The sequence below is a fragment of the Acomys minous genome, assembly GCF_964271855.1.
Source record: "Acomys minous genome assembly, chromosome: 4".
Taxonomy (NCBI): Eukaryota; Metazoa; Chordata; class Mammalia; order Rodentia; family Muridae; genus Acomys; species Acomys minous.
The window spans coordinates 127,987,998-128,014,403 of NC_140486.1; the positions used below are offsets into that span (position 1 = coordinate 127,987,998).

At 42.9% G+C, this 26,406-nt stretch overlaps 1 protein-coding gene across 7 annotated transcripts in view; it reads right to left on the reverse strand.

Annotated features, from left to right (window-relative positions):
• Nucleotides 1–26,406, reverse strand: part of PTPRM (protein tyrosine phosphatase receptor type M) — a 687,660-nt gene that overhangs the window by 146,895 nt on the left and 514,359 nt on the right. The gene's annotated exons all lie outside the window — the stretch shown is intronic.

Below are 26,406 nucleotides of genomic sequence, written 5' to 3' on the forward strand. Positions count from 1 at the left end.
CCGGGGAATAGCCTCCCCTAGCAGTTGCTCACCGAGAAGACCGAACAAGGCAAGCAACAGCTTCCAGGAGGAGAATCAGCCTTTCCCAGGGAGGAGCCCCTTGTCCAGTGCAGCATAAACCATACACACAACAGAAATGAGCATAGCAGGCTACATTCTCTCTCTCTCTCTCTCTCTCTCTCTCTCTCTCTCTCTCTCTCTCTCTCTCTCTCACACACACACAAATACATATACACACATACATACACATACACACACATATACACACATACATACACATATACACACATACATACACATACACACACATATAAAGCAATAATAATCAGAGGAGAAGAGGCTAGCAACTTGAGGGTTGGGGAGTATAGCAGGGACTGGCAGGAGAAAGGGGAGAGGGAAAATGATGTAATTGTTTCAATATACTTTAACAAAATATATTAAACATTTTTGAAAAGGAAGGAAAAAAGAAGAGAAAGTGTTCAAACGCTGCCTAAGCACCCATCACCATTTACAACAGAAAATGGCAGCTGTTCCTGGTTATCACAGCGCTGATCGACCTAGGACACAGCAGAAATGAAGATGAGCCCTAGAACCCCAGCCACGCCCGGGTCAGGTGACTGCTAATGCAGCCGAGGCTGCTGGAACAGGAGAGCATATGGATAATCTTTATTATCATTTCCAAATGGTGCATAATCCAAATGCCTTATTGCCTGTAGTTATAATCATCTTTTAATTCTGTACTTTGAAGGAAGAACAGCTCCAAGATTAACTTGCCCTTTTAATTGCTAAACATTGGTGGAACAAAAGATTTATTTAAGACAGATGAATGAAAATCACATACAGTGTCTCTGGAAGGGAGAAGTGGTGAGGCTGGTGAGAGGTCGGCCAGTGTGACCTCTCTGCGCACTGGCACCTTCTCTTTCTATGTGCAGATGTACACTCAAATCCTTCCGGGGCAGCTGTCCTAGGTGGGAGCCAGCAGTGGGTCTTCCTGTTTTTCTCAGATGCTCTGGGCAGAGGTCACTATAGCTCCATCCCATTGCTGCTCTCCCCAAAACACCAGTTCCTGATAAGTCATCCTTAGGCCAGGTCTCCCCCTGAACACTGAAGTGGAAGACTGAGAAATCTGTTTCACAATTCAGACAAAATGCTCACATTGAGTGTGAATCTTTCTGATTTGCTTTGGACTTATGTATGCAGATAAATGCTTCAACGTTTCCCTTTATTCCAACCTATATAGACCGGCACAGTCAACCTTTCCGTGCTCCCTTCTACTTTTGCTCATGGGGACCATTTGCATTACTGCTGGGAGGGTGGGAGATGGTGGCAGGAGGGGGCCACACAACCCTAACAAAGGCTAAACTCGTACTAGAAGTGACATTTTCCTTCCTTCCTTCCTTCCTGTCTTCCTTCCTTCCTTCCCTCCCTCCTTTCTTCCTTCCTGTCTTCCTTCCTTCCCTCCTTCCTGTCTTCCTTCCTTCCTTCCCTCCCTCCTTTCTTCCTTCCTGTCTTCCTTCCTTCCCTCCTTCTTTCCTTCTTTCTTTCCTTCCTTCCTTCCTTCCTTCCTTCCTTCCTTCCTGTCTTCCTTCCCTCCCTCCTTCCTTCCTGTCTTCCTTCCTTCCCTCCCTCCTTCCTTCCTTCCTGTCTTCCTTCCTTCCCTCCCTCCTTCCTTCCTTCCTGTCTTCCTTCCTTCCCTCCCTCCTTCCTTCCTTCCTTCTTTCCTTCCTTCCTTCCTTCTCTCCCTCCTTCCTTCCTTCCTTCTTTCCTTCCTTCCTTCCTTCCTTCCTTCCTTCCTTCCTTCCTTCCTGTCTTCCTTCCTTCCTGTCTTCCTTCCCCCCTCTCTTTCTTCTTTTTTCGAGACAGGGTTTCTCTGTGTAGCCCTGGCTGTCCTGGAACTCACTCTGTAGACCAGGCTGGCCTCGAACTCAGAGATCCACCTGCCTCTGCCTCCCAAGTGCTGGGATTAAACAGGTGCACCACCACACCTGGCTTGCAGTTTCCTTTTTAATTCTTTATATGTATGAATTAATTTCAGAGTATCACACTAAACACTTCACGCCTGATCTTTAAGTACAAAGGAACCTCTTTCAGGATTCCTAGGTACTTATGTGCTCAAGGTGAATGGAGGTCAAATCAGAAACCTGCAATTTGATGCTCTGATCTATTGGACAAGCAGCCTATGCCCACGGGCCTTTCCCACAACCCAGCTGGCTCTCAGTGTTATCAGCCAGCCTCCCTTTGTTGACTCGATGCTTTATCTGTGCTCTCAATGCCCGGCACAAATATCTCGTGCCAGGGAAGTGAGGACTGGAGAAGAGGAGAAGCTGACTTGGCTCTGTCAGTGGGTGCCTGAGGGAGCCCAGGCACAGTCAGCTTCAGAAGCCCAAAAGCCAGGTTTATGTCAGCTCAGGGTAAATATTGGCAAATGTCTTAGTTCTGCTTTCTTTCGCTTCAGTGAAATGCCATGACCAAAAATATGATGCAGAGGCCATGGATGGATGCTGCTTACTGGCTTGCTCAGCTTGCTTCTTATAGAACCCAGGACCACAGCCCAGGGTGGAAGCTGGGGCCTCCACCATCGGTCACTAGTTAAGAAAATGGCTCACAGCTGGATCTTGTGGAGGCATTTTCTCAACTGAGGTTCCCTCCTTTTGGATAATTCTAGCTTGTGTTATGTTGACATAAATCACAGCACAGCAAATAGAGCACATTGTTGTCACTGGCGCTGGCCGCAAGCAGCAGAAGCAGAGTGTGAGAACGGAGAGGAGTTGGAACTGCTTCCTACACAGCAGAACAGGCCAGCGCCCTGCACACGGCACGCCCTTTGATCGTGGCAGCTGTGTGAGACTTGGTTTCAACCCTTAGTTTGCAAGTCAGAGAACTGAGTTTCAAGGAGGCTACTCATTCAAATGGTAGAACTGAGCCAGGACCGAGTACTCTCTGACTCCGAACAGTGCAGCTTGCTTTGTGTGTCACCGTATGAATGGATGGCTCTCAGGCATGGCTACTCCGTCACCCCAAACGTGAGCACTGCGTGCTGCAAAGTCAGAGGACGAAGCTCTGAGAGCACCGCACTATGCCAGTGGACGCTTCTGGGTGGACTCCATCACCACCCAGTGCAACTGCTAGTCCACTCGAAGTAGGTTCCCCGGTGACGGGAGACAAGCATTGACGTTGGGGCCTTTGACGTTTCTGCCAGCACCCACATACGGTGGAGAAAGGTTAGATTTAGAACTGAAGTTCACTTATGACTGGGCAGTGCTCTTTCTCTCTCTCTCTCTCTCTCTCCTTCCCTCCCTCCCTCTCAATTTCCCTCTCTCCTCCTGTGCTGTGGATCTGTGTTTTTTTTTTTTAATAAAACTTTGAAAAAAAAAACCGATGGAAAAACTTTCTGAACTAAATACCTTTTATGAAGGGAAACTCCTTAACGAAAAGTGATTTTCTTTATACTCTTATCTAAAGATGAGTAAATTTATTTTTCATCATAATGTTTTGAGAATGGTTTGTCTGAAATATTGTAATTGCCAATCTCCAAACCTGTGCTTTATGAATCTCAAAGGTCCTAAGTAATTAAAGAAGAAGAAAGGTTCCTATCAATAACTATAAGTAGATTTTTTTTTTAAATGAGAGAAAAGTCTTGTGAGTTCCTCAGCAGCAGGAAGGAGTCGGAAGTCCCCAGCCTCTGCAATCTACAACCAAAGCAGCACAGATACAAATCGACTCAGATCTATGGGGGTGGGGGGGAGCTGAGGACATTGGGAACTGCTGGTCCCCAAGCCAGTATGGCTATGAGCAAATGTGGAACTCACAACATGTGCAAAACATCCCCATGACACTAAATTAATACATTAAAATAAATTATATTTCATTAATAAAGGTATACATTGTGATGAACAAACAGCTGGGCTTATAGTGTGGATAGGGCCTAGGAGAGTGCAGTCCCTATGGCATGGCGGGTTGGGGAAGAGAGAAGGAACAGAAGAGATACTTGAAGCTAAGGGCAGATACGAACGGTTACATTAAAGAAATCCAGGGAATACCAAAGGGATAAGCCTGAAAAATCTACAGCTAGGCCTATCATATCCCGATAGCAGAAAAGAAATTGAAAAGAAAATGAATCTTAAAAGAAGCTAATGGGGCAAGCATGCCACCCGAGGAGAACAACAAAACAAGAGCGACAGCGCAGGCTTCAGGAGCAGCTCAGATAACAGCAGAGTCGGGTGAAGCAATCAGAGCGGTGAGGAGGACTTGACCAACCTAAAGTGCTGGACTCTCCCACGTTCTCCTTTAGCGATGGGGAAATAAACCTTGGCAGACGCGTGAAAGCTGTGGCGTTCGTTGCTAGCAAGCTCTCCTCACAGAAAACATTACAAGTTCTTTGGTGTCTTGCTCTACCATCTGGACCCGTCTGTGCACTGGTCCCTGACTGTGCCTGTTTATATTAATGGAGAGGCGCTCACACAGTCTCTACTCAAGCTACCCTAGACCACCTTGAGCATAACGTACATCCTGTCTTCTGAAAACAAAAATACCCACCGCTCCCAAGAACAGCGCCTGTGAATCAGCTTGTACTGGAGCCAAATACGTGTTACGCCTGGGATAGGGACCACAGTGACATTGCTCTTAGGCTCAATAACCACCAAGTGCATGTGTATGTATGTATGTATGCATGTATGTATGTATGTATATGTGTATGTGTGTATGTGTGTGTATATGTATGTATGTGTGTATGTGTGTATGTATGTATGTGTGTATATGTATGCATATATGAAGATTGAGAGCTAGTGGATAAAAATTCACAGGCCTGGACTGGGCTACCAAACTGCATTATCAGGGCAGAGCAGATGGCATTGCCTATTTCTGGAACCAGAAAGATGGCCTCTTTTGAAGCTAACCCTGGTGATCCTGAGGATAATTGCACAGTCACTTTCGTGAAGTGGTCCCCCCTAGAGAGTAAATTTGCTGTGGGAAGTGGAGCACAACTCAACACTGTTTGTTTGTTACACCAAGTCTAAAAAGGACTTAGCGGGTGAGCAAGCACATTAGAAAATCAGGTTCGCTCCCTGGACCTCAGCTAAGATTGGCATCTCACTGCCTTCCTGGCAGCAGGACTGTATGCATCTTCGTGTAAAGTACCATGCCTGTCTACTAGAAAGAAGATAAGAAGCCAGCTAGTGTACTCGGCAAGATGCCGTTGGTCAGCTGTTGTCAGCGTCTGGTGGCTTAGGAAGTGGTAGTGGAGTCCACCGCCCACCACCAGGAGCCACCTGGTCTGAGTCAGCCACAAGATCCTGGTGCCCATCTCGGGGCCACAGAAAGCATGAGGGTCTCTAAGAACAGAATTCTGGATATATGTACTAAGGCAAGTGTGTTGCTCAGCATGGAGAACAGGCTGTAGCTGATAGCTGTGACTTATGTGTCATGTTCTTTATGGTGAACATGGCTGCCTGCCAAGATAAGCGTTCTGAAGTGGCAGAGCCCCCAGCTTAGCATGTTTACTAAGGGAGGCTGGAAGGACTCTATAATGTGGACAAGAACCTCATATGTTTTGGCCAAAGATCCTGCCCTGTGACAACACTACGTTAACATGTATTTGTGAGAGTGACAGGTGGGACTGCCAGAAACTGTATTACTGGCAGCTATGGAGACACGACACTTTAGGGTTTCAAGACCCATTCAGGATCTCCAACTATTACAAAGCTAAGTGAGCCTCTGGAGCCCAGTATGGCAAGCCTCATCTTACTGTGGCTCTGCCATCTGCATTATAGTGAGGAAGGCCAGGCAGAAAGGAGACACCGTAAACACTCTCCCTGTAATGACTGTGCTTTTGCTTTAATAGAGTTGGTATCTGTAATGCTGGTTGCTTTTGCTATTTGATTCTTTTCTTAACCAAAGCTTCTCTTTAAGTGGCTTAATACAGAAAAAGAAAAAAACCCTGTCACATTAACTTTAAGGAATGGGTGAAGGAAAATATATACAATGTCTAGAAAATTAAAATCATGAATGTGGAAAAAGAAATCTCAGAGAGAAGGAAATGGCATAAGTCATATCTGTGGATGTACATAAAAAGAAGAATGTTAGAGAAGAAATAATTGAGGTTATAATATCTGTCATAAATTCCTAATTAATCCAGCAGATCAAAGTTTGTTAAAGAGGAAAAATGAAGTATCAGATAGCTACTGCTTCTGGATAAGAGAAAGAGAAATGGGCAGGGAGGGAGATGAAAGCTCTCTTTGCCATCAGAAGGACACACTGCACCTGCAATGCAGAATAAAGTCAGCTAGAAGTGGATTGGCACCAGCTGCGAGTGCCTAGTGTATCCAGGACAACCAAGGGAAAAAGAAGCTAAGAAATGAAAGTAGAATAACACAAAACGCTCAACACAACGCAGAAAGAGTGGGAGGTAAACTATAAAGAGGAGGAAGGCACAAGGCAATGAGTCCAAAACAGCAAAAACATGCTAGCTCTTAATACAGTACCTATCAGTGATTTGTGGAAACGCCAACAGTCTACACGTATAGGCTGAAAGACAGATACTATCAAAGTAGATAAAAGCAAGGCCCAACTTAACACAACCAGCAAGAAACTTGTAGTACATACAAAGAACCCGATATATTAACAGTAAAGGGATGAAAAAAGACATGCCAAGCCAAAACGATCAACAGAAAACCAGAACGAGCTGCGTTAGATCTGACATAACACTTGGAGGAAAGGCAAGTCATCATGGATTAGAGCAGCATTATGTTAAAACAAAAAGGTCCACTCTCAAAACAGACCAAAAGTCTTATGGTATGTTTTCAGCTATTGCGCTTAAACACAAGTCAAAGAGTGGTCAGCTGCAAAGGAAAACAGATGAACCCATTCATATGACTGAAAGCTTACATCATCCTCCTGTTTGAGGTCATTCTCTAGTTCAACAACCGATCAGCTGATTTAACTGACGTTGTTAGACTACTTCACATAGCATCAGTGGAAGAACATTTTCAGACTTACAGATCATACTCACAGATGCAGAATATAGCTGGGTCCATAAAACACACCTTACAATTTTTTTTAAGGGAAAGAAAATACACAGTGCATATTCTCAGATGAAAGTGGAATTAACCTACACCAACAACAGAAAGATGGCTGAAGGTTCCTAAACATTGGAAGATAAAGCATAGCACTATGGCAAGGTAGAGAAACCTCTAAGAGGTGGGGTCTCGTGTGTGATCGTAGGTCACTGGAGGCCGTCCTCTAAGGAAACCATGAGGTGGTGCCTCCTCTCCCTTTGCCTCCCAAGTACCAGCAGGTGGGTGGCTTTGCTTCAGGATGCTCTCCCTATTGGGATGTGTCACCTCACCTCAGGCCCAGAGCAACAAGCCTACCTGACCAGTGGGCTAAAATAAATGTGTGAAACTGAGCCTAAGTGAAACTATCATTTTTCTATGTTGGTTTTTCCTCAGGTAGTTTGTCACAGTACAGAAACACCGAGTAACACACTGCTTAAAGACTGTGGGACTATTTGGGGGGGGGAGCAATAAAAGGAAGGGAAAAATGGTTATAGCTCTAAAAGTGCAGATATGAATGAAGGTGAGAGAAGAGAGATATGTAGACGGTACTTAGAGGAGAGAGACGGTTGTCATAATCCAGGCTCATCACACATGACAGAACAGAAAATGAGAGGAAAAAACCCTTCCTGGTATATCCTCATCGCCTGTCATGTATGACTCAAAACCAATAGAGAGCACAGTGAAGGGTGAAGTTGTGGGGAAAAGTCCCGTGGGAGAGCTGGGCGACAAAGGTGGCCACTTAGGAGAAGGGAGACAGCCATGGCTTCCCCTCCTTTTCCTTTCTGATCATGTTGGGTACTCTGGGGGAGTGGAAAGACCTTTACAACAGTTATGGTGGGCTCAAGGGGGTAAGAACTTCACCATGTTGCTGCCCAACTGCCATCAGGATGAAGGGAGGGTTCGGGATGGAGCCCCTCTCTAATACGAACCCTGCTGCAAAAACAGTGGCTAGAAAAGACCTGTAGGCCTGTCCCACACCTTAGCCCATGGAAAGAAATGCTCACTTTAAAGTAATCTTTCAACTAAATATTATAGGGGAGGAAAAATTTACAGAAGTGGAAATCACATACAGGCAGAAGAATAAAAGGACAAATGGCTTTCTAGTCCTGGCTTGTATAATTATGTGTGTGCTTTGACTTAATTAAAAGCTGGGGTAGAAGCTGGAACCTAGAAGTATTTAATTTTTCTCACAGTAGGGATGATAGCTATTGGTTGTTTCCAGCTGAATAAACCTCGATGAATAAGGAGCTGTCTCCTTAAGGACAGATCTGTTCAAAGTACCACAAAATGTTGTTTTCAGAGTTAAAATTTTAAGGAATAAAATCCACAGTGGTCTGATAACTAACTATTTCAACTCGACTAGCACTACAGCAGCTGATAGAAACGCAAATGACAATAATTGTTACAAAAGCTATGATTCAGAAAAGGCTACGCCATTTATTAACTCCTTAAGCAGCCCAGTGAAGACGCTGTTCTCGTCATCTCTATTATATAGAGAAGGAAAGCGAGACTCCATCATGGTCAGCTGCCCAGGGCACCAGGGCATTCACTTGTAGAGATACACTTATCTCTAAAACCATCCTAGGAATCATCTAACCACACTGGCTGCTTCCACTGGACACACTTAGACACATGCTACCCTTTGCCCTCAAGAGCGTCTGGCTTTAACAGAGGTAAAACATCTGTCTGTCACCACCAATTGCACCACACTGAAGTCTACCCAGTCTCTCTCTCTCTCTGTGTGTCCTGGACACAATACAAGTGCTCACTCCCTACCCAGAAGCCCTTTGGTTTTTACTGACTAGTTGACAGACAAGTATCTGTGCTGAAGAATAGCTCTGCTTCCAGAGAAGCCAGAGTTTTTGTCTGTTTCTGCCTTACTTCTCTTTCTTTTTATATAATTATCTTTCTTTTTTAAAAAAAGATTTATTTATTTATTATTTTGTATACAGTGCTCTGCCTGCATGCACACCTGAAGGCCAGAAGAGGGCATCCTATCCCATTGTTGATGGTTTTGAGCCACCATGTGGTTGCTGGGAACTGAACTCAGGACCTCTGGAAGAACAGACAATGCTCTTAACTGCTGAGCTGTCTCTCCAGCCCCTTACTTGTCTCTTGACCATGGCATGAGACAAAGTAACAGGCTGAGAAAAAATACTCAAAATGAGATGCATTATTTCAGCAACATGGAGGATGTCACTGTTAGGTGATCAATGTGACATCAGAAAGACGAACTGCATGTGTTCTCAGAAAACACAGATGTTTACATTACAATTCATAAGAGTAGCAAAATTTATAGAGTGGCAAAGAAAATAATTTTATGGTCAGGGGTCACTGCAACATGAGACACTGTACTAATAGGCTGCAGCATCAGGAAGGCTGAGAACCACTGCTCTTGCCCATCTTCCTCCTCGTGAAACCAGTCTCTAGCCGAGGTGGCCCACCTAGGTGGCCACACAAACCTTGGACTCTGTCTCTGCAGCCACATACTTGGCTAGAATCTAGTATGAGCAATGGCAACCAAAGGAATGAATGCCTACCCAACAAAGATGTCACCAGTTCTCTACAGCAATAAACACTTAAGACATGATACGGGCAGATCAACAGATCCCAGCATAAAAACTCAAACTTAAGACAATATGCCTCACCCAGAAGCCACCAACCTTTTTGCAGCAGGCCCAGAGAAATGCAACTTAGCTGAAGCACAAGACAAGGACTTCAGAACAGCAATTATGAATATGTTGAAGGAACTTAAGGAGGATATGAATAAACTCTAAATGAAGATCATGAAAATGCAAACTGTGAAACTGAAATAATAAAAACTATTAAAGACATGAAAATAGAATTTAACAAAGAAATAGAACCTGTAAAGAAAACCCAAAGTGAAATAAAACTGAAAATAGAAAACTTTGGATATCAGACAAAAATTTAAAGATAAGCTTCGCCAACAGATTACAAGACATAGAAGAGAGAATCTCATGTCTTAAAGACAAGGGAGAAGAAATGAATGGTTCAGTCAAAGAAAATGTTAAATTTAAAGACATCCAGGAAACATGGAACACCATGAAAAGATCAATTCTATGAATTATAGGAATAGGGAAAAGAGAAGACACCCATGTTAAAGGCATGGAAAATTATTTTTAACTAAATCATAGAAGAAAATTCTCCAACCTAAAGATAAAGGTATGTATCAAAGTACAAGACACAGATAAGACACCAAATTGATAAGACAAGAAATTACCCACAACACATAATAATTAAAACACTTGTTTCTGTAAACAAAAAAAGAATATTAAAAGTTGCAAGGGAAAAAGTCAAAGTCACATATAAGGGCAAGTCCATTACAGTAATGTCTGATTTTCAATGGAGACCCTGAAAGGGTCTATAGATGTTCTATAAACTTTGAGAGACCACAGACACCAGTCCAAACTATTATACCCTGTAAAACTATCAACCATAATAGACAGAAAAAGAAACATTCCATGGTAAAAACAAATTTAAGCAATTTTTATCCACCAATCTAGTTGCAAAGAAGATACAAAAGAAAAACTTTGCTCTGAGGAGGTCAACAACACTTAAGAAGACATGAGAAATAAATAGTTCCAGAACAATAAACCAAAAAGGGAAAAAATTCATTACACAACAACAAAATAACAGGAACCAACAAGCGCTGCTCATTAATAACTCTTAATATTGATGGCCTTAATTTCCCCAATAAAAGACAAACACTAGTAGACTTTATTAGAAAATAGGATCCATCTTTCTCTGCATCCAAGAAACACACTTCACCATCAAGGATAGACATCACCTCAGGGTAAAGGGATGGAAAGTTATCCCAAGCAAATGGACCTAAAACACAATAATAAAACCTATTATTGCCATTTTAGTATCTGACAAAATAGACTTCAAACTAAAACTAACAGTAAGAGGTAGAGAAAGACACTAGATACTCATCAGAGGGAAAAAAAATCTACCAAGAAGACATTGCAACATTAAACATTTATGCACCCAGACAGAGGCATCTAAGTCATGAGTGAAGAAACACTACCGCAGCTAAAGCCACATAGTGATTGTAGGTGACTTCAATTCTCCACTCCCACCAACAGACAGGCCATCAAAGCAAAAAACCAAACAAAGAAACATGTGAGTTAAATAGCGTCACAAATCAAATGGTTCCAACGTTCCATCCAAACACTACTGATTATGGCTTCTTCTCAGCAGTTCATGGAACTTTCTCCAAAATTGAACACATTAGGACATTAGGAAACTCTTAGCATATATAAGAAAATTCACATAACATCCTGTGGCCTATTGAACGACCAATTTACTGCCCTGTCACTTGAGACTACTATTTTTTGTTTGGTGTGACCTAGTAGTAAAGATGCAATGAAATGCTTCCTCAGTGAGGGTGTTTGTGGAGAAGCAAATGCTAGGTAGAGGCCAAGAGGTGTGCAGATGGCTCAGTCTGGTGTGAGTCTCTCTTGGTGATTTCATGTATGTGACCACGTATGTTTGTGTTAAAGAAGCTTGAACTGAGCCATCCTCTGCAAAGCTCATAAAATTAATTGGTCCTTCTCAAACTTACAAGTTGAAATATCTACAGGAGACCTGCTTTCCATTAAAACAAGGTGAAATTGCGTATATTACGATGTACGAGCACTTCCAACTCAAAACACAAACGTCACGTGTGACTCTGCGATGACAATCACTTCTATTGCGATTAAAAGAGAGTCATGATTTATCACGCTATTGCAATGGCGTTCATGGATCTTAAGCTGGCATGGAAGACTGTGAAAATATGCCAAGACGCTCATATATCTGCCTGGTTAGTCCCCAGTTGAGGAAATATTTGGAAGGGTTAGGAGGTGTGGCCTTGATGAAGGAGGTGTACTGCCAGGGGTGGACTCTGAGGTCTCAAAAGCTCACACCAGGCCCAGTGTCCCTGCCTGCTGCCTATGGACCAGGAATGTAGGGCTCCCAGCTCCAGCCCCAGCCCCATGCCTGTCTGCTTCCCATCACGGTGATCTGAAGCTACAAGCAAGGCCTGTATGAAGTGCTTTCAGATGCAAGAGTTGGTCATGTGTCTCTCTTCACAGCAACAGAACACTAAGTAAGACAAAGACTAAAAAGAGTTTCAATAAACCTCACATATTAAGTAGTATTTTTGGAAGCTATAAATTAACAATAGAGCCTGATGCTTTCCCAGAGGAGTACTCCAATTTGCTAACATTAGCCCTTTTAGCTGGTTAAAAGTTGCTTTAACTCACCTCTGAGTTTCAAAGGGTTCTTTCAAAGGGTCATTATTGTCGTAGAGCTTGCAAGCCAGTGTTTTGACCTCTTAACTAAGGCGCACTGTATCATATCATATTACAATATTATATTATACATGAGCATAACTGCATGTGGGCTCTGTTTCCTTTGTTGTGCTTTTCTCTTCTTAGCTCAGGGTTCTAGTTGATATGAACACAGCCTGGAGTGCCTGAGAGCCCTAAACGAGTAAGTGACTCTACCAGGTTGGCCCACAGACATGTCCATGACGAACTGCCTTGGCTGCTTTAGTTGATGGAGGATGACACTGTGAAAGACACAAATTCCTGGGCAGTGGTCCTTTTCCTGCCTTGCCCTCTCTCAATGGTAGACTGTGACCCGGAAGTATAAACCAAATAAACCTTTTCCTTCCCAGGTTGATTTTGGTCACGGTGCTTGTCACAGCAACCAAATGAAATGAAAATAAGCTCTATCTGACATGTGTCACGTAGACACCAAATAACTGTTTGTTCCTACACCTGTGTGACTGCCCCACTGGTCACACCTGTTCATAAAAACCGTCTGATGAGCATAATTGTGAGAACATCACGCTAGGCATACAGGCGATGCTTAGTTTATAGCAGCTAGTGCAGGCTCCTGCTCAGGAATTGCTGGCGACTACACACTATGTGCTTAAATCCCATGTCCTACACTTTTTCCACAGTTAAAAGAATTCAAAGGATCTTGGCAGCTGAAAATGTGTAAGTATTTCATGGACGAAGACATTTTATCTTTGATTCTTTTTGTGAGTCTGAATGTGGTTTGAATGTGTCTCCTCCAAATTTCATGAACTAACTGGAAACTTAACTCCCAAATTCATGTGTTAACGGTTTGGCATATGGTTAGGATGAGGTGAGATGGCACCACCTGTGATGGCGCCCATTGCTTTACAAGAAAAAGGGGAGGGAGACCTTGTCAGTAAGATGGCACCTTCCACCATGTCATGATGCAGTAAGAAGGTTCCTACCAGGAGCCAGTAGATCAATATTGGGCTTAGGTGAGAAACAAATTTACTTCCTTTGTAAACTGCCTAGTTTTGGAGCTTGAGAAATTCTGCAGAAGAGGGGGAAGAAGAATTCTAGGAGCCAGAGTGATCAAGGACACCACAAGAAAACCCACTGAGTCAACTGACCAGGGCTCATAGGGGCTCACAGAGCCTGAACTGACAACAGGGAACCCGCATGGGGCTGACCTAGGCCGCCTCCAGATACGTTATGGTTGTGTAGCTCGGTCTTCCTGTAGGACTCCTAGAGTGTGAGAAGGGGCTGCCTCTGACTCTTTTGCCTGCTTTGAGACCCTTTTCTTCCTACTGTGTTGCCTCATCCAGACTTAAATTAGGGGAGGTGCCAAGTCTTATTGTAGCTTGATACGCCATATTTGGTTGATATCCATGGGGGAGGCCTGCCCTTTTCTGAAGAGAAACAGGGGTGGGGTGGGTTGTGGGGGGCTGGGAGGAGGGACTAGAAAGAGAGCAGGGAAAGGCGTTTGTGATGTAATATATGAGAGAAGAATAAATAAAAACATTTTAAAAAATGGTCTATTTTGTGGTATTGTTGCAGTAGCAGAAAATGGATGAAAGTACAGTAAGGTAGACTTAAAAATCACACACTTATTCTTTTTTTTTCATAGTTAGGCTTCAATAATATTCATTTAACAACCTTGGAGGAAAGCCTTTGGGTTAAGCCTGAGATTCATTTTAATATCACTCCGTTGGGAGCACCTTCCCTAAGCCATCTTTGCTACTAAAGAAACGCCTATGAGTCCCATCTGCCCCGTACAGCCCTTCGAGTGCATGGGCTCTGCATGCATCAAGTCAGAGCTCTTGGCTTATAAAGGTTGCACGAGGCTTGAGGCCTCCTAAGGGGTGCTACTGTAAGGACGAGCCGCATACACAGCCTGCCCTTCAAGATCCACCTGCATCCCACCCGACAAAAACATCTTCCATTTGGGAGCAACTCACGACTCACATGAGCACCCGAAAGTAATTTCCAAAACCAGCTGAAGATTCTTAAACCTTCCCTCCCTGCCCCAAGTAAGTCAGTCATAAAAGTAATAATAAAAATAATAGATGCAGTATCTGTCATCCTTAGTAATATTTTGTTTAGCTTTATATCTCACATCAGGGCAATGTGAGTCCGGAGGGACTGGGACCAGCCATGCAGCAAGAAATATGAAACTGGCATGATCCACGGTAGAGCGAAAGTGGGAATAAAGCGACGCGAGTGAGACCAGTCCTGCGCAGTCGGCTCGGGCTGCCCAATTCCACATGCGCACCTTATCTGGAAATTTAATGATTTCAAAAATGTCACTCTGCAGAAAAACTAAACTGGTGTATTGTTGATCCTCTAGCAGGCTATAAATACGCGCGAGGGAAGCGGGGATTTAATGTGTGTCACACTGCGGTAGTAACTCCACTTTCCCTGATGTTTATGAAGCCTGGGAAGGACTCTGCCTAATAAAATCAGGGCAAGTCACCGGCATCAACACGCAGGAAAATGGAGTGCAATAAAATGGCATAGTATGGATCTTAATTTCAGGGCTGACATTTTAAAATCCAGGATATCCCACAGATACACAGAACTAATTTCATAAACAGGTAGAAAAATTTAAAGCGTTGGGAATATACTCAAGCTATAGTATATGCACGTATAACATTTTAAATAAAGTTTTTTGTTTAAAAAGATTCATATTCCAAATTTAAAAGTGTACTTGCTGGTTAGCTGATGTAAGCAGGAACATACAACCTGTGTAAGGGTTCCTAGTAAGAGAGACATTAGTTTAACCTTCATCGCTGAGAGAACAGGCTCTTGAAGATGCCCGTCTCCTAATCTTGGAGGCTGTGACTGTGTATCACGTGGTTACAAGGATGGAGGGTGCTGGAACGGCACTGTAGGTAAGATTGGAGCAAGCCCAGCCTTTCATCCTAAAGCGCCCTGCCAACACTTCAGGAGGCAGAACAACATGAGGTCAGGGTGGTGGGCTGAGCAAGGCTCTGAGCATGTCTGCTGCTTTAAGGGGAGAGGGGGGAGCCACAGGCCCAGGAGAGTGGGAGGCGTCTAGAAAAGGAGAACATCAAGGAAATGGAGTCACCTCTGCTCTTCCCAGAAGGGAGTACCGCCCCACTGGGTACCTTCCGACCTCCAAAATTGTAAGGTGATTTTGTTTTAAGCTGTTATCTCTGCACTAACATATAACCCCCACTGTAGTCACAGACACAATGATGTATTACTGTACCCAAATTTTTAGTGTATCATTTAGGGTATTCCTATGCCCCCCCCACCCCATCCCTAGATCTGAGGCCTCCCAACACAGACCTTCTGTCTTCCCCTTTCCTCCCTTCCTCTGTCCCTCCTGCCCTCCTTTCTTCCTTCTAAGTCATAGACAGTCTTTATTTGGTTTGTTTTTTATGCTAAACAATAGTAAATTTATTGTTTTAAAAAAATCACCCCTGGGGGGGGACATTAAAAACGCACTTTAAAAATCTTTACTTCTGACTATGAATATATAAAATTTTCTTTATCACAAGCGTTTGATCCCAATCAGATTAAGTAGGCTTGAGGTTGAATAAAGACCAGGATTTTAAAAAACAGAGACTGACCTCTGGCTTTCATATTCGTATTTGCATAGTGCACATGCATCTACATGTATGCCCATGTGCACACACACATACTAACAAGTATATATACCATAAACATACATTATACAACAATCATAATTTTATTGACTTTGCATATACCTGATTATGAGTGAAATTGAAAAGCTTGTCAAATATTACTTATAGTATAGACTATATGTAATATAGTATATATATTATCTTACATTACAAAAACATTTCTCTTATAGAGCTGTCTACTTATATTTTAATTCATCTTTGTATTATATTATTGATCTTTTCTTATTGATATCCATATTCACATTTTCTTTATATTTGGGCCATTAGTACTTTGGAATACAGTCATATAAAAAAACCAAGTTTGCCTAATTTAAAGCTCCATTTAAACTTACTTTATAGTATCTTTTGGTATACAGAAGTTTATAATCTTGAAGAACTAAGATTTATTGGTTATGTCTCATGGTTTCTGTTGTCTTAGATCTCACAGCCTTTTCCTTCTCAGTGAGCGAAGGAAAGAGGAAGAGTTGAGTTCTGGCCTATCAGATAACGACAGGTGGATGAGGAAAAACGGGAAAAGTGGTATAAGGTGATTGATACCAACGGAAATGGCTGGCCCTGGTCAACGGCCATTCCATCCAGCCTTCTTGTGATCTCTAACCTTCGTTTTCTATTCTAAGAAACCAGGGGTCCCTCAGGAAATGGATGGCTTCACATTAAGGGTAGACAAAGGGCACCGTGAACTGAGGAGTCTATTGGCCTACAACTTTTCAGACTTTAGGAACGATGTCAGAAGCTAACATGAGGCAACTTGAAGGGCCTCCCATTGGCCAACAATGAGATGCTTTGAACATTCAAATACTAATTAAACCCAACAACTGCCATGCCTTGAAACCCCCAAGTTCACAAGGAGATCATCAGAAACAAAGCTACAGGGCACAGATACTGTGACATGAAAATAAGAGTGGTAATTTCCAACACTAATCTTTGAGTTCCCCAGAAGGTTGCGTTCCAGAGGAACTGAGCAGCTGAGCCAAGAACAGCACTTGTTAAGTACAGAAGGCATGACAATATTCACACACCACCTTTTGAAACTGCTAACAAAATAATGGATGACGTCATCACCACTGGCGTCTTAATCTCAGTAAGTGAAAGGCTGACATGGAACTTCCTGAAAGGCTGGGTTTCCAAAACCAGAACCTGCTAGCCAATCTCAGGAGCACACAGGGACCTTGTTCAAAGCAAAACAAGCCATCGGAACCCGATGAGCTCCGAGTCTGAGCTCCAGTTCACAGAAAATACACAGACGATATCAAAGGGATGTGCTAAATGGCACGAAAAGACTACAGCAGCCAAGTTCACAACGTGGGGGAATTTTACATCTTGCACGGATCATTTAACAAACAAATATGCTAGGGATGGGCCATATTATCCTGTGTCGCAGATAGGCACCCGTGTGAAAGGGCGAAGATTTCCCCGTGTTACGAATGCATCGCTTACAAGAGCCAAACAGAATGCCAGCTCTTCGTTACCTTCATTCTCTTTTTTCCTAGTATGTTCTGGACAAGATCTATGGCTTGGCAAGCTCACAGTCACACTACCTTTCTCAGAGTTTCAATGGAGCTGGTAGAGAAATGGAAATACCATGTGAAGCCATGGAGACTGCTCCAAACAGAGACTTCAAAAAACAACTTGAAGGCTGCTTTTGCAAACAGAAAATAGCTTTAATTTTAATAGATTGTTTCATCCTGAATGATCCCTTTTGCTTGTCGATTGTGTTTCTCCTTTTCCTGTGATCAGAGTAACAGCATTTAAGCAAAGAAACGGAGCCCAGCAAACAGATGATAGCTGTATGATTCTCAGAAGCGCAGCACACAGACACGAAAGACGTTTCCTGAAATGTATGGCAGACTTTCAAATGATATCTCTCCAGCTCATTAGCATTTTAGAAAAATTAGGTTCATCATTAAAGAAGCCATCTGCTTATCGGTGAGATGCCTGCAATCAGGGCTGACAATGCTCAGAGGTGGGTACCAGCAGGCACCGTGCTTCCTTCAGTTCCAAAGCACAGAGCAGGGCTCTAACCTCCCGACCCCAAGCCTGAGGCATGTAGGACACTTTAGATCAGAGCATTAAGAGGGAACAAATAGCAAGTCTTCATATTTGCAAGCTTTCCATACATATGATATGTATATGGAAATAGATATTTATATATTCATTTGATATAGTATAAATATTTTATAAACATGTTAAAATATGTTTTAATACATAAAATATATTTTATGTAACACACACCAAGAGATTAAAGGTTTTGCTTAATTTCTAAAACCCTCTCACAATAAAATCACAACAACAGACATATACTGGCACTCAGCATGAAACACAGTCCTTTGATTCCTCTACGGCCTCTGCAGCAGCTCCTGCCTCAAGGTTCCTGTCCTGCCTGAGTTCCTGTCCTGACTTCTTTCAGTGATGGACTGTGATGTGGAAGGATAAATCAAATAAACCCTTTCCTCCCCAGCTTGTTGCTGGTCTTTCTGTTTCCCCACAGCAGCAGGAACACTGAGACAATAGTAAATGATAAATAAGTTCCTTTATGCTGTGCACATGGAAGCATGCACATATATGTACATGTGTGTTCATGTAAAAGCAGGAGTGCTACATTTAAAAAAAACCTCTGATAGTTTGTATCACATAAAATCTGTGTGCATAATAAAAGCAAGTTGGTTCGCAAATTGAAGGCCAGACATTCAGAGCCATTTCTTTGTGTCTTACTCTGCATTTCCTCCCTAATTGATTCCTCCTTTCAATTCTCTCTGTTGCTTTAATGGTTTCATAGGGAGTGTTGCTGTTCTGATAATATCCCAATGGTCACACCGCATCATATTTTCTTCCTGCTCTGCAAGGGGAGCAAGAAAAGAATAGAGTTTGTGTGAACACCACCCCAATGTGCGGTGAGGTCCCTGGGAGGCCAGAGCTCCGCCAGTGCCCACCACACTCCACCTTCCCAGGGAGGAAGTCCCAGATACAATCACTTAGGGAGGTTTTTGAATCAAATGTTCAAAAAAGCAAGGTTCTCCACTTCCCCCCAAGTTCAGGTTCTATAACAGCAGTCCCGGCACCCCGGAGTTGCCATACTCTTCGGTGGCTGGCTGACAGTGGACGGTGTGGCACGCAGGGTTCCCCTTAAGTGCACGCAACCCTGGCAGCCATTTCTACTGCTTCACACATCACTAGCAAAACGGGAGGCAAAGAAAAATGAGAGCCTGGTGCTTTTCGTTCTGCTGCGCAGCACACCAGCCTTTCCCGGGGCTTTGCCGATCCCACAGATGGGCAAGAGTTAAGCTGCTGTCTATTCAAAGCTATGCACAGGAGTTAATAGACAGTTATAAACTAATTGAGTGCATCTGCAGCCTTGTCTCCTCATCCATCTTGCTTATTCCGTTCGACTCCCTCAGTCCTCCACAAGGCACAGTGTCCCCGCTGCTCAGAACCATGTTTGCTGCAGGAAAGGGGCTGGAACAACGGGAAGCTAATAGTTTAACCGTTCCTCTAAATTTGTTTGACAAAACTGACATTTGGAGCATTATGTCAAGTTGTCAGTAATCTGCAATTTACCCCTGGGCGTGCAGTGCATGCTCATTTTATTTACCTCTTATAGTTAAAAGCGTAATTAATATTCCGCTCTGTAACAAAGATTAGAGATTTGACAAACATTGTAATTTAAATTCTCCATTATAGCAAACATTAAAATCAAACATCTTCCACACGCCCCATTGCATAGAGGACACGTGTAGCTGTAATTTAACTTTTTAGTTTTTAATACCACAAACTAATTTCTGCTGTCAGTTTAATGAGCTGGAAAACACAAATCTTGCCGCTCAGTGTGGGCATGGGCAGGGGAAGTTGATCTGAAGGCAGGATGCAATTGCCATCTTTCAAAACATATTCTAGATACATCACCTTATGTGTGAAAGCCATGTGGTACCAGGCATTTCTGAAATCGTTTTAGAGGTTAAAAATTAAGGACAAGAACAAGGACATTTAAAAGTAAAGAAATTACTGTCTGTCTTTGGAGTAAATGTATAGACACAAAAGTGGAAATATTAGGAGTGCAGACCACAGACAAAATAGAAGGCAAAGCTACAGCAATGCATGCTGGGACTCAGTGATGCCTGGTATGGTTGTTATTACCTACCCAATGACAGGCAGCTCTTCCCAGGTGTTAATGGTGGCCAGCCAGGATGGAGTTATCAAAGAGCCATCACCACTATTCTAATTCATGCTAGTTTGCACCCAACTTCATACATTTTATGTGACTGATTACAATTATTGTTATGCAGCATACCTCCAGGCAGCTAAAATGGCTCATTAAACAAGGAAGGTACCTGGGAACTATCAGTAACATAACAAATTTGTACACTCTTAATTTGATGTCTTTAGGAAGCAAGTAGGTTGGGTCTTCGTGTTGACGTCCCCTCCACCAATAGAGCTGGGTGCATGGAGGCGGAAGAGGCGCCTGGACCTCAGAGTGACTCTGGTTCCTCCGCTCTTCCTCCCAATGTGCAGAAACCACTGACTTGCCAACTTCTGCGTGAGACTTCGTTAGTCACTGCCAAGTTCAATCTGCTTCAGTTATTTTACATCCAGATCCCAGGAGGAAGCAGGCTCCAGTTCACAATTTCAGGCTAAGCCAAGGATAAGCTGATTCACTTTAGACCAGGACAAGCTGGCAGGTCTCAGCTTAGACTCCTGCCTCTCAACGATGATGAGGGTGTATATAAATACTGTGAACCTTGCTACAGCACTAAGGATAGACATGGGTATTTAGCATATATATTTTTAAGGTAGATTATGCACCCAAAGCCAAATGCTTGGCATAATACCATTGGCAAAGCAACCCAGTTCTGGAGGAAAGTAGATAAATTTCCTTTCATTCAGTGCGAGCAAGAACTCTAACCCTGTGTTCTCCAAGTGCACCCCTTCTCTGTCCCACTGGAGACGGAGTTGATCGCTCTTGGTGAACTTTGAAAGTAAACCAGTAATAGCATTTCACGTGCAATTCTTCTCTCCAAGGGCATCTCTGTCTAAGGAAAGCCAATCACTTCCCAGGAAATGCCCAGTCATGCCCCATGGAAAGAGCATGACTCAGAAGTGATATGTAAAACAGTCCAGAAAACACTGGAGCAAAACATAGCTGGTGTTTAAAAAACCAACCAACCAACAAACAAACAAAAAAAGAGCTTTGGAAAAGAATAATTAAAAAAAAAGAGAGAGAGATTTAACCTTTCAATGACTCAGAAAAAACCAACCAACCAACCAAACCAAACCAAACAAAAACCAAAACAAAACAAATAAATTAACAAACCCCAGCAACAATGACTAAGAAATTAAAACAAATATATTATCAGGGAGATCACAGTGAATCTGAGAGCAAACGTCAACAGAGTGAGTTATTCTTCAGGGAGATCGTGCGCATTACTGGCTTCTTCGGCATACCTGAGAAGTTACTACTCTCCTCTGAAGATGCAGCAGTCTGCGGCTATAGGAATCTATTAGTGACATTTAAGCAGGATGACACAGTTTCTTTTCAACCCCAGTTGTTTTCTTTAGTCCAAATGTTAGTGCATATAAATTTCTATTTCCATATCATAAATGTTCCTGAGAGAATTTTCATTATAAAAGATAAAGATAACAGAAAATTCTAGAGAGGATGTGGAGGAGGAAGGGAAGAAAGAAAAAGAGGTGAGTTAAACACAGATGTATTCAGAGGTTAGGGTAAAAGTAGAGACAGAGAGAGGTAGAGATGGAGACAGAGGTAGAGGTAGGGGTAGAGAGAGAACTGTATCTACATCTATCTATCTATCTATCGTCTATCACGAATCAATCTATCTTCTATATCTTTCATCTATCTATCTAGCACATATATCAATCATCTATCCATCCATCCATCTAGATCTATCATCTATCTATTCTCTATCATCTATTTATGTATCTGTCATTTATCTATCTATCTATCTATCTATCTATCTATCTATCTATCTATCCATCCATCCATCCATCCATCCATCTATGTATCTATAGAGATTGATTGATTGACTAACTGACAGAGTAACTGACAGACTTGGGGTTAGAAAAAATATATAAAATGAAAGATCAATCATGAGTAGAAACCGCATCCTATCCAAGCAGATTGGAGTAGGAAGAAAACAGGGCCAAGAACTGCATCTCCCTGAGAAGGGCTCTGAGCAGACGCTTCAGCAGAAGGTGCTGTTGGGAGCTAGATCGATTCAAAGCTTTCCCCGAGGCTCTGATGAAGGACAAAGGGGGAAGTTAGTTCTGTGTCCTTGTCCATGAGCAGACTTAGCAATGTCCAGTCTGAGGCTGGAACCAGAGCCTCAAAGGAGCTCAGGTGTCCATTCCTGGGAACCTGGCTTTCTCCTCTGAAGCGCTGCTGTTATCACTGTCCTGTTTTGTTTTTTTCCAACTCTGTCTGATTATCTCTTTACTGACCTCGTCCATTTCCCCTTGCAAACAGTAGATATGATGTTGTATTTCTTAATAAGCTTGTTTGGGACAAGTCCTCAGCTTATGCAAGACCTCCTGGTCCAAGCCTTTGCTTTTATCTTCTTTATTTCTTAGTAATGGTCCACCCACTCGATGCCTTGCCATTTGGGACCCTTATTCCTGCGATAGCTGGTCAAAATTACCATAGAAAAAGCTAGAGCCAAGGAGCATTAGTTATGGGGGGAAAGGCTGGGCCATGTAATACAGTCTAAATTACTCCAAGTATTATTTCTTTTTTAATCGAAGCATCCCTGTTCCCATGGATCAGCACCTCAGTGACCTAGTTAAGAGTCATGAGACAGGACTTGAGGAAAGACGTAAATGAGGAGAGAATACGTGTCTCCTGCATCTATATGGGCTTTCAGGCTGTGTATGTGACTGAGTGGCACAGATCGCAGTTATGGTCTCTAGGTCCTAGGAGTAAATCACTGTATCAGCATCAGGCCAGCCACCCGTCACACAGGCTACCAGGAGGGCCATGGGAGCTATTTCTCATGCCAGGAGTCCAGGGATATACCTTGCAGTGGGCCATGAATTCACAAATAACATGGCATTTCTGAAGAGAAAATGCAAGTGTCTCTAAGAATCTTAGGGAATGACATATCTTGAAAAGACCTTTTGCTTTCTACGAACACAAGCCGATTTCAATCGAAATTGTTGAGGCCTAGCCTGATCAACTGCAACTTTCCTGGAGGCCCTGGTGTATGGAAAAGGGACACAGCTCCTTCTGAAAACCAGGGACATGGGCTGGTAATGGTCTGGGGCCAGGCCCTTCCAGGGAGCTCCGGCCTTGGATCCTGAGAATCGAACTCTTCCCACCCTTAGGAGTTACACTTATTAGTCCCAAGGCCGCTGTGTTCTCAGTCTGTAATGCTCTAGAGACACCTGTGTTCCCCTTGTGCGGCACTGTTTACCGTCCTGCCAACTTGGTCCCATTGTGTGGTAGCCTCTGCTGACTCTGTCCCATATCTCCCATGGAAATAGTACACAAGATGCTGTGCTTCTTAATCAGCTTGCCCTTCCTAAGAGATAGCTTGTGCAAGACCTCTGATCCCAAACTTCCCTATCTTCTGTTTTCTACTCTCTTTTCCTCCTGACCGCCTGGTCCTCTCTCTCTCTCTCTCTCTCTCTCTCTCTCTCTCTCTCTCTCTCTCTCTCTCTCTCTCAGGACCCTGTCACCGAAAATGACCTGGCCTGCTGGTCAAGGTCAGGAAATGACACAAATCTCATCTTGTTAGATACAACTGTGGTCAGCATGTTTAGACAGCTTATGTCCTGCTTACTGGTGCAGCATTCTGCCATTTGATGGATTGGAGACCTGTTTTAAGGAGGTCACAGACCACCTTTCCCCATTGTGTTTTAATCTTCTTAAGGTGATTTTCCCCCCATAAACCCATTTCTGGAAGCTGTGTAGGTATTTTTTAAAAGATCATGGAATTTATTTATATACATACATATGTATGTATATATGCTAATAATGAAGTCAAATTGATACTAGTCAGAGAAAATCTAGCCTGGTTCTATGAAAAATTGTATTTAAATCATTAATAGGAATGTTCTGAAAACTCAAACCCAGAAAACTCAATTAAAATCTGGATTTAGAGTACAGAGACTGGGTCCTTGCTGACACACAAAGACACACAGACAGACAGACAGACAGGCACGTGTGTGGCCCCGCCCACATAAAAACCCCACATCCACCAGTAAAGGAAACACAGATACTACAAAATGTAGAATTAGGCCCATGCAATGTGCGCCCTTCTTTGCTATCACTGACAATAAATCTTAACAATTTCATAAATGAATCTGTAAACAGCCACTGTTTAACTTTCCAAAGCTGCTGTTCAGAGCTTGAGGCACAATGTTACTGGGGTTTAATTTTGTCATCACATCTTTCTGAATATCATAGCAGATGAAGCAGGTTCTTCCTCCTAGGAATCTGGGGGCATGGCCTCATGCAGTGGCCACAGAAAGACCAGCTTACCATGGCCTCGTGCAGTGGCCACAGAAACACCAGCTTACCATGGCCTCATGCAGTGGCCACAGAAAGACCAGCTTACCATGGCCTCATGCAGTGGCCACAGAAAGACCAGCTTACCACAGCAACTGGCACTTCTGGGTAGTGCTCAGGAGATGCTGGATGATGTCACTGCAGGCCCTCTTCCCCAACCCCTCCACACTCTATGCGGATGGGGCCTGGGATTGCCATTGTGTGAGAAGCTTTACACTGTACTCTTGGCCTGGACTTACGATGTGTTACCACTAACTCCATTGCCAAGTGTAACTAGTCAATGTCAACTTGACAAAAGTTAAGTGTCTTACTCTGAGGACTTTTCCACTGTGGAGATCTCTGCTATTTGTGGTGTTTCACAAGAATGCTGATGAAGACAGATTACATGATCTAAATATGTTCAGTGTATGTTAGGTAAACTTGATTCTAATGGTCCTGCGTATACCATGTGGAGCGTAGCTGCCTGGATATTAAGTTTGAAGCTTGTTTTTGGAACGGTGCACATGGGACATGGTGCCCAGGGGTGTGGGGCATTCTTGGCTTGGAGGGTATAGTACGAGGTTACCTTAAACTGTGCCTGTTATAGCAGCTGTACCTTAACGTTTTGGATTTTGGGTTTGCTTACTTTTTTCTGTAGACATGTTATAGAAGATTTTAATTAGCAGAATCAGGTTATAAAGACAGTGATTATTGACATAAGGTTCTGGTGGCATCCAGATTCTTAGAGCAGGTGAAATACAATTTGAATTTGTTGCTAAAGTTGATTCTGGTCCCTCACTCCAGGCAGCAACTTAACTGGGCTACAATCCGGATGTTCTGAAGACAGTGCCATGAGGTTTCAAAATGTGTCCTAGAAAAACCAGCATGCGGCTCGGCATCCACAGCCACCACCCTAGAGCAAGTCTTTGCAGCCTCCCTGGCTCAGAGCACCATCTCTCTCCTGACAGACTCGGCCTCTGGGAACAATCCATCTCTTTTCAAGTCAAACAGTAAGAAACCAGCAGTTTTGTCCAGAAAGAACAAAGCTCTCTGGTGCTTCAGAGGGTACCTTTCATGGGCTGCAGCTTAACGACAGATTAAGTCCTGCCTTCTTTAATTTCCATATAAAAACTACTTGTTCATAACACCTTGGGTCATGACATTTTCCAACCTGGGGCATCTGACTTGCTGGCTGTTCCAAATACTGTTTCCTGCTAACACTCTTGTGACACCTCCTAGCAGCTAATCATGCTACATAAGTTACAGAGCACACAGGCCTAGCACCAACCTAAAATTATTTAAAATGGATTCATAATGCTCCAGTTGGATACCTTACTCTGTGGGCCTTTACAACTCTGAGCTGCCTTTGCTTTAATAGAACACCGGTTTGCTTTCTTAATAAACCTGTGTCTCCAACCTGCAAGTCTATTTTGTACATTAGTATGAACTATTCTTGCATTTACTATACCCCCCCTAATCACAGTACACCCCATCCACAAGTGTCAAGGTCATTTTTTGAAGAATATAAAACATTTGGGGTTTCTCCTTTGCTTGAAGGACTCTGGTGGACTCTATACCACTGAGCACATGTCCTTCATGGTGGCTTCCCACAGCTCTGTGATCTAACCCTGGCCTACTTTTCAGACTTATCCTATTTCTCTTTTGCTTAATTCCCATGTTCTTTTTCTTTTTCTTTATTTATTTTTCCATGTTCTTAATATGCTGGATTTTATTACTTTTAATCACAACAAGGTTATTTCTACTCCAATGCATTTTATAATTATATATTTATATAATTGTTATAATATAATATAATAGAATAAATAATATTCTCTGTCTCTGTAGTTCCTCATCATTGCAGAGACTTTGACTTAAACCTC